This window comes from Saccopteryx leptura, chromosome 1, assembly GCF_036850995.1.
Source record: "Saccopteryx leptura isolate mSacLep1 chromosome 1, mSacLep1_pri_phased_curated, whole genome shotgun sequence".
Classification (NCBI taxonomy): Eukaryota; Metazoa; Chordata; class Mammalia; order Chiroptera; family Emballonuridae; genus Saccopteryx; species Saccopteryx leptura.
In genome coordinates, this window is record NC_089503.1 from 273,528,916 (window position 1) to 273,544,128 (window position 15,213).

General features: G+C 41.2%; 1 protein-coding gene across 2 annotated transcripts in view; it reads left to right on the forward strand.

Moving 5' to 3' along the window:
- ITPR2 (inositol 1,4,5-trisphosphate receptor type 2) overlaps positions 1–15,213 on the forward strand; it is a 527,270-nt gene that overhangs the window by 91,161 nt on the left and 420,896 nt on the right. Inside the window, exon 1 of one of the 2 annotated variants that reach the window (XM_066354101.1) lies at positions 6,971–7,008. The exons of the other annotated variant lie outside the window; for it this stretch is intronic. The gene's annotated coding sequence lies outside the window, so the exon portion shown is untranslated. Of the gene's footprint in view, positions 1–6,970; positions 7,009–15,213 lie in introns of those variants that run through there. 2 annotated transcript variants of the gene reach the window in all.

Sequence of the window (15,213 nt, forward strand, 5' to 3'; positions counted from 1 at the left end):
TCCTTCCTTATGTACTTTTTCTTCCATTGATTAACCAAGGCAAATTTAGCTCAGGCTGCCTACAACTCACTGGGTTTGTATAGTTACCAGCTTGAGAGCCTCGGATAATTATAATGGTACACTCTCTTATACTAGTGTTCTACGGGTTTTTGAAAGGTATCTCAGAATCTAATAAAAGTTCTAGGCCAACTGATAGAAAATGCACCTGCAAACACACACACACACACATTTTTCTAACATTTTTGGGGGAAATTGTGGACCTGTATGAATCCAATCCAACTGTGAGCTCATGGTTTCCAGATTAAGAACTTTCTCTCTCTCTCTCTCTCTCTCTCTCTCTCTCTCTCTCTCTCGACAGAGAGGCAGATAGAAACAGACAGACAGGAGGGGAGAGAGATGAGAAGCATCAATTCTTTCTTGTAGCACCTTAGTTGTTCATGGATTACTTTCTCATATGTGCCTCAACCTGGGGGCTACAGCAGACTAAGTGACCCCTTGCTCAAGCCAAGTGACCTCGGTCTCATGCCAGCAACCATGGGGTCGTGTCTATGATCCCATGCTCAAGCCAGCAACTCTGCACTCAAGCTGGTGAGCCTGCGCTCAAGCCAGCGACCTTGAGATTTTGATCCTGGGTTCTCTGCCTCTCAGTCTGACGCTCTGTCCACTGTGCCACCACCTGGTCAGGCAAGAAGCTTCTCTCTTTTGTAATGCTTAAAAGAACCCTAATACTCTTCAGTCTTCCTCTGATTCTTTAATATCTTCTAATCCAAGCTGTTACTCTCAACTGATGTAGACACATGAACGACTGTGTAGGCACGGACATGAAACTGGGTAATGCAGAGATCCTGACCTAGCTGGCAGAAGAGGTGAGCATAACTAGCACGTCCAGCATTTGAAAGAGTCATTGTAATTGTGGGCTCCTCATTTTTTTTTAGTTCTGCTAGCATTTGAGAACTTTTCTGATTTTATCCTTCATTGTTCCTGTTAAGCTGTCTTACTAGAGATAAAAAGGAATACATGGCAGTTGAGCTGGAACCCTCCCAGGCTCAGAGGCCTCGCCTGTGCTGCGGGAACAGCTGGTCTGCGAGTGGGATGTTCACGCCCTCACAAGTCTCCTCCCTCACCAGGAGCCCTGCCCTCCTCCATCCTGTTGAGTTTCCTGTCTCACATTTTCTTAACGGGTGAATAAAATTGGGTGCTACTCAGTCACCAAGTTCCACAGAAAGAACATGCGTGGACTAAATGAAATAGACAATTAAACAGTACACAAGAAATTAGATCCTTTTCTTGGAAAAATGAATTTCTTTTTGTTTAAAAATCCATTGGTTTAATAGTTTTACAAAAGTAATAAAAAATACAAAGTGAAAATTATTTCCCTCCTCTAGAGTTCTTTTATTTAAGAATATATATGGGAAACCACTGATTCATAGAGAAGTAAGCAATTGAGGGCCATATACAAATATAGTAATACATTTTTAGTTTTATTGTATAATGATTTACATACAACAGCATTCACTCACCTTAAGTGCTGAGTTCAGTGAGTGTTGGTAAGTGTATACAGTTGTGCAATACCACATCATACTTTCATTACTCAGAAAAGTTTCTTCTTGCCCCTTTGCTGTCAATTCATTTTTGGGGGTGGGGTGGAGAGAGAGACAGAGAGAAGGACAGACAGATAGGGACAGAGAGATAGGAAAGGAGAGAGATGAGAAGCATCAGTTCTTCCTTACGGCACCTTAGTTCATTGATAGCTTTCTCATATGTGCCTTGACCTGGGGGCTACAGCAGAGTGAGTGACCCCTTGCTCAAGCCAGCAACCTTGGACTTCAAGCCAGCGACCATGGGGTCATGTCTATGATCCGACACTCAAGCCAGTGACCCTGCGCTCAAGCTGGTGAGTTCATGCTCAAGCTGGATGAGCATGCTCAAGTGGATGACTTTGGGGTTTTGAACATGGGTCCTCTGTGTCCCAGTCTAACACTCTATCCACTGCACCACTGCCTAGTCAGACTTGCTGTCAATTCTTGTTCCCACTTCACTTCCAGGCAACCCCTGATTTTCTTTTGGATGATATAGTTTTATTTTTTACAGAATTTTGTGTAAATGACATCACATAATATATAGTTTTTTGTGTCTGGCTTCTTTCACTTAGTATGGTGTTTTTGAGATTCATCCATGCAGTATTCTTTTGTTCAGACATACTAGCACATTTGGAGTTGGGGGTTTCCTCCTCTCCCTTCACCTTTTTGACTGTTACAAATAATGCTGATAGGCACTTCTGCATACAGGCTTTGTGTGGACATATGTTTTCATTCTCTTGAGTAGACACCTTGGAATGGAATTGCTGGATTATATATTAAGTATATGTTTAACTTTTCAGAAATTACCAAAACATTTTAAGGTAGCTGAACCATTTTGCATTTATACCATGAATGAATGTCTAAATGTATGTATGTACCATATATGAAAGTTCCAGTTGCTGCACACCTCACCAACATGTGATACTGTTATTCTTCCTAATTACAGCCTTTCTGGTGGGTGGGTAGAGGATGTAATTATGTTCTTAATTTACATTTCCCTAATGACCAATAATGTTGAGTATCATTTCATGTGCTTGTTGGCTTTCCATGTGTTTTCTTTGTGATGTGTCTGTTCATATCTTTTTTTGGGTTGCGTGTATTATTTAATTGCTTTGTGAGAGTACTTTTAATATTCCGGATTTATGTCTTCTGTTAGATATGTTTTGCTTTTGCAACTTAATTTTAAGTGGAGTTTTGATAAGGAAATGTCCTAATCATCTACATTTTTATTTGAAATAAAAAAGATAGAACCTATCCAAAGAAAATAATAATACATTTTAAGCACAGTTTTATATGGGTAAGAAAGGAAAAAAGATTCTGAAAAGAGATAAAGTAAATACTGGAGAAAGAGTGAACTAAGAGAAGGTAAAAGGAAGAAAATGATTAGGAAAACAGAAAGAAGGAAATAAAAGAAAAAAGAGTGAGACCTGAACATTGTGTCCTCTTTCACTCACAAAAGTGTCCTGTTTTGGATGATGAAGTATATGATCACCCCAATTATAACAAATAAACAGCGATGGGGGAGCTGAAAAACCGATGCAGCCATTTTAGCCTGATTAAGAATGGAGTTTTGACCAGAGGAAGAGAACATCAAACAAATTTAAAGTTATGGAGGAATGGAGGAAGAGAACATCAAACAAATTTAAAGTTATGAGGAAGAGAACATCAAACAAATTTAAAGTTATGGAGGGAAAAAAAGAATAAATTAGGAAGAAGACAAAATATGCAGGGAGAAGAAAATGTTACAACTGTGTCCTGTTTTCCAGGTCCTGTGGTCGTCATCAGTTCCTGTTATCTTATGTCTCAGTTCCCTGCTTTCCATGTCCAGCCTGCTTTCTGGGAGTCCTACTTTTCCTCCCAATTCCCAGTTATCCAATACATCACTGCTCTGCCTTTCAGACTACAGAGTAGCTGGGTTGTGTGCGTCCTTCTGTCTTTACAGCCTCACAGTACAGACTTTGAAGTTGGTTGGGTTGGAATCCTAGCTCTGCCACTTGGTAACGCTGACCCTGTGCAGAACCTAAACTTCAAGCTCTAGCTTCACCATCCATAAAATGGGAATAATAATAGAATCTGTCTCATATTTTTCTAGGAAAATTGAGGAATTCATGTGAAATTCTTATCATGGTGCTCCGACCATTCAGCTTTAGCTGCCGTTAGTGTGTCTGTGTGCAAATGTGTGTCTCTATGTCTAGTGGGGGGAGGGGGATGTTTCTTGTTTATCATTTCTTTTACCTTTGATTTTCTGTTCATTTTCTTTTAATCTGAGAGTATCTTACCAAATCAAAATACTTAAGTGAGGAAGTAACAACCACCACCATGCTTTTGAAGCTCTAAGATATAAACACAACTGTATGTGTTCATCTGGAATGCAAAGTTGGAAGTAATAATAACGAATATTTATGGAGTGCTTTTTTTTTTTGTATTTTTCTGAAGTTGGAAATGGGGAGGCAGACAGACTTCCGCATGCGCCCAACTGGGATCCATCTGGCACGCCCACTAGGGGGCGATGCTCTGCCCATCTGGGGCGTCACTCTGTTGCAACCAGAGCCATTCTAGCGCCTGAGGCAGAGGCCACAGAGCCATCCTCAGTGCCCGGGCCAACTTTGCTCCAATGGAGCTTCGGCTGCGGAGGGGAAGAGAGACAGAGAGGAAGGAGAGGGGGAGGGGTGGAGAAGCAGATGGGCACTTCTCCTGTGTGCCCTGGCCGGGAATCGAACCCAGGACTCCTGCACGCCAGGCCGACGCTCTACCACTGAGCCAACCTGCCAGGGCTTATGGAGTGCTTTAACTGAGCATTTGAACGTAGTACCAGCAGCTATTTTGTAGTAGGAGACCTTTTCAGGGTCTAGCTAGGGATGCAGTTTGCCGGTCTCTTTAATAGTGAGACCCAAACCAAATCACATGTGCAAATACAGCGGAGGCAGGTGATGGGCTGAGCTTTTCATCAGTAAACACAGAACGCAGACTCCGCCCCTCCGCGCTGACCACCTCTACTGTGGTTCCCACTGTAAAGCAGAATGTGGTGTTAGGAAGGGACCTGCTTCCCAACGCAAGACCCCTTCTGCAGCACTTCTCATCCGCCCTGCCTGCACACTTGCCGGTGGCTGATTTATATTTTTTGGATTTCTCCAATCGCTGGCAAGGTTTTCCTTACATTGAACAAAATTTTGCCTTGATTCTGGATGAACATAGAAAAAAAATTTCTTCCCTCTTTTACATGTAGATCTTCAGCTGGTTTGAGTGGATATACAGTGTGTCCGTAAAGTCATGGTGCACTTTTGACCGGTCACAGGAAAGCAACAAAAGACGATAGAAATGTGAAATCTGCACCAAATAAAAGGAAAGCTCTCCCAGCTTCATACCTATTCAGTGCAGTTCGATGTGGGCTCATGCACAGATTTTTTAGGGCTCCTTAGGTAGCTATCCCATATAGCCTCTACAGACTCGTCACTGACTGATGGCCTACCAGAATGGGGTTTCTCCACCAAACTGCCGGTTTCCTTCAACTGCTTATCCCACCGAGTAATGTTATTCCTATGTGGTGGCGCTTTGTTATAAACGCGCCGATATTCACGCTGCACTTTGGTCACGGATTCGAATTTAACGAGCCACAGACCACACTGAACTTTCCTCTGTACTGTCCACATCTCGACTGGCATGACCGTGGGCTGCTCCGCTGTATACACGGTGTTACGTCATCATCTGCGCCTGCGCACATGCTGCCACATCATCCTACAGAAACTGGGAGAGTTTTCCTTTTATTTGGTGCAGATTTCAGATTTCTGTCGTCTTTTGTTGCTTTCCTATGACTGGTCAAAAGTGCACCATGACTTTACGGACACACTGTACTTACTCTGTTTGGCAGTGTCTCACAGTTCCCACTGTTGTTGATTTCTGTATATCAAGTGCTTTCTCATTTGCCTAACTTTGTTAGGATACAGGCCATTTTAAATGTGCCACCTATCATTGAGCCTAATATTCTGGATGTGCATAACTGAGTCCAGTAATCTGGATTTGTTCTTACTTCCTCTGGTCAAAACTCCATTCTTAATCAGGCTAAAATGGCTGCATCGGTTTTTCAGCTCCCCCATCGCTGTTTATTTGTTATAATTGGGGTGATCATATACTTTATCATCCAAAACAGGACACTTTTGTGAGTGAAAGAGGACACAATAATAGGCTCAAGTAATAGGCATAAATAAAACTTTTTGGCCCTGGCTGGTGGCTCAGCGGTTAGAGCGTCAGCCCGGCATGTGGAAGTCCCAGGTTTGATTTCTGATCAGGGCACACAGGAGAAGTGACCATTTGCTTCTCCCTCTCCTTTCTCTCTCTCTCTCTCTCTCTCTCTCTCTCTCTTTCCTTCCCACAGGGAAGCCATTGGTACAGCATCAATCCAGGCACTAAAAATAGCTTGGTACTCAGGCATTGGCCTAGATGGGGTTTCTGGATGGATCCTGGTCAGGGTGCAGGCGGGAGTCTATCTCACTATCTCCCTTCCTCTCACGGAAAAAAAAAAGAGATTAAAAAAATTGTCCTGGGCACACAGGGATGTCTAGTCACTTTAATTATACTAAGTTGAACTCAAGCCTAAGGTCTAGTCCAGGGGTTGGGAAACTTTTTGGCTGAGAGAGCCATGAACGCCACATATGTTAAAATGTAATTCTGTGAGAGCCATACAATGACCCGTGTACGTTAAGCATTATCCAATAAAAATTTGGTGTTGTCCCGGAGGACAGCTGTGATTGGCTCCAGCACCCCCAGCTATGAACATGAACAGTAGGAAATGAATGGATTGTAATACATGAGAATGTTTTATATTTTTAACGTTATTATTTTTTTTTATTAAAGATTTGTCTGTGAGCCAGATGCAGCCATCAAAAGAGCCACATTCGTCTCGTGAGCCGACCCCTGGTCTAGTCGCTCCCCGCCCCCACTTTTTAATATTAGCTGTTAATAGCCCTGATGCTCCCGTTTATCACATACATAAGCAGTTGCTTTTTTTCTGAACACAGTACAGAATTTTATAGTTAAGCTTATTTAAAGTTTAATTGTGCTGATATTTTTTCTTTATTGAAAATCTTGATTTTTACATGTCAGATTAGCTATTTCTCCCTAGCCTGTGTCATCTAAAAATTTGACAACCATCTTTCCAGCATATACTTGCCAAATATTGGTAGTCTTAAAGCTTCCCTCCTTAGATCAGCAGCACCCATCCACCTCTCCCTCACAGAACTGCGTACAGAGGTAAATGGGGAACCAGGGCCTAGTGGGTTCCTTTTTCATGTGTGCGCATTTTAATAGGAGAAAAACAGACTGTAAAGCCTTTCAGAGAAGAAAGAATAGGTATCTAATTATTGTTTCCCAGGTAACTTGGCATGAGTTTCCTTCTGCAGATTCTGATCATCTTTCCTACAACAGATAAGAGGTGCGTAATGTAGAATTACGTGCAAACAAGTTAGCTAATAAAAGCGTCTGGGACATAGATGCCACAGTAAAGGCAGAAGTCAGAGTGTGAATAAAAAGATATTTTTAGACGAGATCGGGCGCATTCAGGGTGGTATGGCCGTAGACTAAAAAGATATTTTTAAAAGGGCATCTTTCTGTTCCATTACAATTGCCTATATAAAATTTTTATTGGTCGATTACTAAAAGGATAATTTTTATAGTTTTCAAAAGTTATTGATAAAGAACTTCACTTGATCGTCTCAGTTTCCTCTTCCCTTGCCCACACGATTTCTCTTTTTGTAATTTCCACTCCCTTAAACCCTAACCTTGTGTATGCATGTAGTCCTCGAGAACGGTGACTTTCAGACACTTTTTATTGCAACAGTCAGTGAGAAACACATTTTGCATTGTAGTCCAGCATATATGTATACACACATGTACACACACACCCCAGAAACAAGTTTCTTGAAAGACTACTTGCAGTGTCTCTCTTTGCCTTCTTTTCCCATTTTATTCCATTCTGTTCCGTTCCATTCCATTCCACTCTACTCCATTCAAAAATATCTGATGGGAACCAAATAAATTGATTGCAAACCTAGTGTACACAATTACAGTTTGTAAAACACTGCTCTAAAGTTGTTGTCCATTGATTGACTCTTAAATGATCTGTAGAGGTGTAGGTGCTTTATGGTGGTAATCGTGAATAGAAAACTAGTCTCACTTGGGCATAAATCTACAATAATGATGTTTAGAACTCTGTGATTGTTTTTGTTCTTAGGGATAAATCTCTGCTTATAGAGGACCTAGCACAATACACTGATTTTGTTGTAGGTATCCCCTATGAGAATAGTAATTAATTCAGTCACTAGACAATGAAAATATCTTATTACATAACAAATATCTTCAGTATCTTATTACATCTAAATATCTTATTACATAAACAAAATGGCATAAGATAGCCTGTGTTATACTTTTTAAAAACAATTTTAGCCATGAGTTATTGTTATGCTAAAATGGGTTTAAAAAGGCAAGCCTATTTCTATAAAGTTAATTTACCTGTATTAACAGTTTAATTGTCCAGCTATTCAAAAATTATTACTTTCCAAGCAAAGCACTTGAGGCAGTAAAATTCCCTGTTCATGTGTTTGTAGCTTGCCACCTCTATTAGGTTGTAGTTACCGATTTTCAGATTGTCTTTTTTGAACATGTTTCTGGGCCCTCGTTAGAGAAGTTCAGCATGTCTTGATGTACAGTGTGTCCTTAAAGTCATGGTGTACTTTTGACCGGTCACAGGAAAGCAACACAAGATGATAGAAATGTGAAATCTGCACCAAATAAAAGGAAAACTCTCCCAGTTTCATATCTATTCCATTCAGTTCGATGTGGGCTCATGCACAGATTTTTTAGGGTCCCTTAGGTAGCTATCCTGTATAGCCTCTACAGACTCGTCACTGACTGATGGCCTACCAGAACGGGGTTTCTCTACCAAACTGCCAGTTTCCTTCAACTGTTTATCCCACCGAGTAATGTTATTCCTATGTGGTGGCGCTTCATTATAAATGCACCGATATTCACGTTGCACTTTGGTCACGGATTCGAATTTAGCGAGCCACAGAACACACTGAACTTTCCTCTGTACCGTCCACATCTCAACTGGCATGGCCGTGGACTGCTCTGCTGTATACATGGTGTTACATCATCATCTGCACATGTGCACATGCTGCCACATCATCCTACAGAAAGTGGGAGGGTTTTCCTTTTATTTGGTGCAGATTTCAGATTTCTGTCGTCTTTTGTTGCTTTCCTGTGACCAGTCAAAAGTGCACCATGACTTTATGGACACACTGTATGAAATCAGAGACAGCTAGATAGGCTACCATGTTGGGTGAATAAATTTCAGTGACTGTACCTAGACACATTTTTAAAGTTTCAATTTGATAAATACTGAGTGTCTTTTGTTAAATAATGAAGATGGGCTTGGAGACAGATTGCTTTGGGTTAAACCTAAAGGCTAGCTTTGAGACTTGAGGTAAAATGTTTTGAATTTCTCTTTCCTCATATTAAAACTAATGTTTATCTCAAAGAATTTTTAGAAGAATTAAATGAGGTAATGTATGTAGAAACATATGCTTATAAATAAAAATACCAATAAAAGTATTATATAAAAGAAATATATATGTGTTGTCTACATATGTAAATATATAGGTATACATACACTTATGTACATTTAAATTCATTTCCATTTCTTCTCTTTTGGACTTGATTTTTTTGTAATGGGATTTACAGACTTGCATTTTGATTTCTGAATCAGGCTGCTTCTTACACTTTTTTGATTATCTGTGTTAGTGTGACATTTTGAGAATGGGAAAATTACTTAAAATGACCTGTTAGGATTTTTTTGATAGGAATTCCACTATGTCTAATAGAATGGTTTGCTTAATGCTAACATTAAACCTTGACAAGTGTGGGGCAGCTGTGTCAGGCTTGCTCGCTGGTTTACTGGCTGCAAGCACGTTGCCTGATTGGTGCGTGAGCACGTGGCAGAGGCACCTGTGCGTGGCCTATGTAAGACTGTGGGTGCTTCTGCTCGAGAGAGACGGGAGATCGCAGATGGCAAATTGCCTGCCCGCCACTGTGAGGAGCAGTTCTTACTGTTTCTTTGCCTGAGAAGCGGTTTTCCCTTGCCCGTGTGCTTGTTTGCCCTTGTGAGACTTTATTAAATGGAATGGTCCAACACTTTCTGGCTCTGCAGTTTCTCTGCCATCTGCCCAAATCCAATGTGGGCCTGCCTGGCCTCGGCCACCGGCTTTATAAAAAAAATGAAGATAGATAGATAGCATCAATACGTCTGAATCTTGTTTCTCCCTACTCCAAATGAAGCAAAAAAAAAAGAATTAGTTCATTTGTTTTTGAATATTTACCCATTAATGTATGAATCAGGTAATTAATGCTTTTTTATTTTTATTTTTTGTATTTTTCTGGTGTGAGAAGTGGGGAGGCAGAGAGAAAGACACCCTGACTGGGATCCACCCAGTATGCCCACTAGGGGGCACTGCTCTGCCCATCTGGGCTGTCCAATGCAACCGGAGCTATTCTAGCGCCTGAGGCGGAGGTCATGGAACCTTCCTCAGTGCCTGAGCCAACTTTGCTCCAATGGAGCCTTGGCTGCAGGAGGGAAAGAGAGAGAGAGGAAGGAGAGGGGGAAGGGTAGAGAAGCAGATGGGCACTTCCCCTGTGTGCCCTGGCTGGGAATTGAACCTGGGACTTCCACACGATGGGCCAACGCTCTACTGCTGAGCCAACTGGCCAGGACCAATTAATGCTTGTTGAGACTGATTTTATAATATTTCTATTGATGTCTTAACACTTATTTAATTATATAGGCACATGTGGCATATTTTTCATGAAAAAACATACAGTAGTTTCTTTTGAAGTATTACAAGCTGCTGTGTATGTATATGTATCTTCATAATTTTCTCTAGAAATTGAATTGTGTTGCGAGACTGTGATAGGAAGGAAACCTAGGTAGATCTCACTCTCTGGGCCAGTGTTTTTCAGTGTCTATACTTGCTAAATACATTAAGTGCTTTAATTTTAATTTAATATTCAATTGAATAAAATCAACTCAGGTATAAAGAAAGAAGTAGTCGTAGTATTGCAAATAAAAATGGTACATTTTAGGTAGATCTTGTTGTGCTAATGAAATCTAAGATGAGATAGAGATGTCTTAGTAACAGTGGTCGGCAAACTCATTAGTCAACAAAGCCAAATATCAACAGCCCAACGATTGAAAGTTCTTTTGAGAGCCAAATTTTTTAAGCTTAAACTATACAGGTAGAACATTCCTTACCGAGGTAACGCCCGGATGTGGTATTTTGTGGAAGAGCCACACTCAAGGGGCCAAAGAGCCGCATGTGGCTCGCGAGCTGCAGTTTGCCAACCAGGGCCCTAGGATATTTAAGGCTGTTGTATAAAAGCAAGATTAGATTTGTTCTAAATGATCTCCAGGTGCATCTATGTAGAATTACGAATAGTATTTCAGGTAGGCTATTTTGCCTCAATATGACACACCTGCTCCCAAATGGCACACTTGTATAGCGGCGGAACATTGAATTGGGTTCAGAGGATCTCAGTTCAAGTTTACCAACTTTGTGGACTTATGAAAAGTCTCAGTTTCCTTCTGTGAACATGGAGAAAATAATCCTAGCTAACTCTTAAGGTTGTTGGGAAGATCAAATGACCTTTATTGTCGATTGTAGTGCCCTTTAGAGTTTACAAGTGCTCCATGGCAGTAAACTGTACTGCTGAACAAACCAAGTGGAATTAACGTCCCTGCTCACCAGAGGCCAGTCACTTGTGAGGGCATTCAAGTGTCCTGTGTGTGGCTGAACTTGTTCACATTTGTAATTTATTTTTATGTAGAGAGTTCATCATGAAGGACCTATGCAACTCACTCTCTGAGTTTTTTGCCTCTTTATCTCAGAGAAGGGAAAGATTGGATTTTATCAGAAGTCTTACAGTTTTAGGAGTCTGTGATGATAAAGACTGTTTTCCTTCTTCTCCAGTAGTAAAATAGTTGATTTTTGCCTAGAGGAAGTCATCCTATAGTCTTCATGGTTGCCCATCCATGTGTTGTGATCAATTTTAATGTTTCCTAACACCCGCAATAAGTTCTCTTTGACTTTTGTAAGAGCAGGGGTCAGGAACCTATGGCTCGCGAGCCAGATGTGGCTCTTCTGATGGCTGCATATGGCTCGCAGACAAATCTTTAATAAAAAAAATAATAACGTTAAGAATATAAAACATTCTCATGTATTACAATCTATTCATTTCCTACCGCTCATGTTCATGGTTGCAGGTGGCTGGAGCCAATCACAGCTGTCCTCCAGGGACAACACCAAATTTTTATTGGATAATGCTTAACGTACACGGGTCGTTGTATGGCTCTCATGGAATTACATTTTAAAATATGTGGTGTTCATGGCTCTCTCAGCCAAAAAGGTTTCCGACCCCTGTTCTAGAGGACACTATCCCTGTTAGATGCCCTCTCGATAACGTGTCTAGGCTGTGATCAAAAGAGGTAGAAGTTTAGAGACTTATATGCTTAAGGAAACATTGCTTTTTAACCTTTAAGCATAAAGAGCTTTATGCAAACACTGTTTCAGGATGAGTTTCTTAGAAAAGCTGAAAAACAGAGCTACCATTGTATTTTAAAGGTGAACGTGTACCTCTCCTCTCCCTGACCTACTCTGAATTCTAATTGTCTCTTGTCTGCCAGTCTCTTAACTTAGGGAAAGTTTTCTTACCACTTTGTTTTATCACTGGGAAGGTCCCATGCTCTTCACAGAACTCTGCTGCATCCTGTTTATATTCTAAAGAGACACTCTCCAGACTCCCTCACTCCCCACCCTTTTCCACGTGAAGATAATAAAACCCTTGGCAACAGCATTCCCTGTAATCAGTGTGAGGTAATTTTACAGGCTACCATGAAAGAGCCATTTGTTGAATGCCCACTTTGTGACAGGTATTCGCTGATGGTATATGTCTTGCCTCATTTAAATCTCAGGAAGGAGGGGATATGAAGCAAAAAGTCTTCCTTCCACCATTACCATAGGAAGTTGTTGGCCACTGTGTAACTTGACCTTTACATATAAGAGCCCCAAATGGAGTTCTATAGACAGTCCTGGGTTGTAGAAACTGCCTTAGGTACAAATATTTTCGAAAGTGTTTTTATAGGTACAAAGCAGAAAACATTTTAAAGCAATTCAGGTAGGTAGCGTAAGTGAAAGTTTAGACTGGTTTCCTGCCAAACTGACCCAGAATTATCTGGGAAGGTGAATTCTTTGATTTCCAGTGCTGTATGCCATGAAGTCCGTGCTCTACACCATTTGAATAGCTTTCATGTCTCTTCTGTCCCTAGTCAGCAGGCTAAGGAGGCCACTGAGCCTTTCAGTTAAAGTGAACACTTCTGTGGGGCTGAATTTCCTTCCAGAGCTGTAAAACAAAAAAATAAATGTTCTAATTCTAAGACATTGTTTTTATAATATGGCCTGACCGAACGTTGCCCATTTTGTCAGATTTCTCACATTTCTGAACGTCTGTAATTCTGCAAAATTCATGGTCTCAGATCTTTAGGTTAAACTTTAAACAAATTGAACTCATATTACTTCCTTTTTTTTTTTTTTTTTGTACTTTTGTAATTTTCTCTATTGGACCAGTCTTCTTTTTTTTTATTTTTTTTATTTTTATTCTTTGAGTTTTGAAAGGCTGAAGAGATTATCGTTACCTAATGAACAAGTGACGCCAGAGCGCTTTCTGATTGGAAACCCCCCTAAAATCTAACTGTGAACACCTCTAACATTAGAGAACGAGCAGGCCAAGGGGTGGAAAGCCAGTTTCAGAATCAGGGATGAGGAGGGCGGAGGAGAGCTGATAGCTCTGAGACAGCTGGCTCCCACTGCCCGGGAAACGGGGGAGGCTCTCCGGGCCTGGCTCCACCGTGGGGCGTTAGTGACTGTGTCTGCATATTTTAAGAGATGTTTCAAAGTAATGGCGATCGCATCCGCTGCTCACGGCCATGCTGTTTTAGGGTATTTGAGAATTTTATACAAAACACTGTGGCATCTGAAACCAAAAAGGCTAACACCTTGTTGTGAATTGGGCACTTTTGATTTACGTTTGTTAAAGTTTAATCTGACAACTTTAACATTGTTAAACAAGTGAAGCGATATTAATAATAATACCTTACATTTATAATAGGGTTTTAAAGTTCATAGTGTACTTTCACACAGATTATCTTTTGTGCATATCTCAGCAGCTCTGTGACTGAGGCATGGCAGGTGTTATTAACACTTTTATTGTGCAATATTGACAAGCAGACAAAATATATGATGAGTCCAAGACCAGCTGATTTTTGTTTTCTAAAAGAGGCAGAGAAAATTAAGCACACACACACACACACACTCACATACACTCACACACACACACACACATTCACATACACTCACACACTCACTCCAATCACCATTATAGCCATCAGCAAAAGCAATTTACAGAAGTCTGTATGCCCTATGTTAACCGAAATAGTCCTGCAATAGTAATAGCAGTTTCCGTGCAGAAACAGATTTGTTTACTGTGATATAAAATTACTGTGAGATGCCACCTGGGGAGGTGGCTGAAGAGGACATCAAACGAAGGCCCCGCACACAGAAAGGGCTTTTGCACTCGAAGGCTGTATAGCTCAGAGTGGGTGGAAGCTTGTTCATTGGGCCGTCTTCACTTTCCCTCTCTCTCACTGTTCCCTACCCCACATAATAGACCGGTAAGCCTGTTGAGTCTGATGTTTCCGTTGAAATCTATAATTACCATAGAGCTCAATTTCAGATGCTCCTTGTCTCTCAGCCTGCTGGCTTTGGTGCTGGTCTTCTGGCCAGTTTGTTCACGTCGCCTCACATGGTGTAAGAGCTTAAAGCACTGTGCCAGTTTGACCTTTCCCACAAGACAAAGCCCATATCCCACAGCCTAGCACTCTGTGGCCCTGATTTCAGCAAGCCATTTTATTTTCATTTCACAGCAGGGCCAGAGTTTCCCTACAAGGTTAGTGGGTCCCTCTGCATTTACCCGCTCTATCTTTGTTACTCATTGGCTCTGTTTGGAATGTCCCCTCTCCCCGGGGCATTTGAACCCCCTTGACAACTGTGTTGTATTGGGTCATTAAAACTTAGCTTGTGTCTTCTCCTTTGGAAACACTTTCTGGCTTTCTCTGCTGAAGTTGGCCACCTGCGTCTTTGTGCCCCACAACAGCTCCAGAGTTCCCCAGTGAACCTTGAACATGTGGTTGATGCCTGTTGTACCCATGACACTGTGAGCTCTCTGAGTCTTAGCACCCAGCAGCAACCTAGGGGAAGCCTGGGTTGGCTGGACGTGGGACTTCACTTCACAGTAACTTCATCAGAATCATGACACACACACTTTTTTTGCTAGCTATTCAAAGATACTACTGATTAGGAGCACTCCTGCAGTGGTTTGGAATTTAGGAAGAAAACATTTCCTCTGTCAAAGGATCATTTTCTAATGAACTCAATTAGAAATTTGAAGTAATGGGGAACCTAATTTCTTTCTTTTTCTATAGGAGGGAGGTCAGAAGTATAGACTGCAGGTTAGAGTTCACGTCTACTTAAATAAG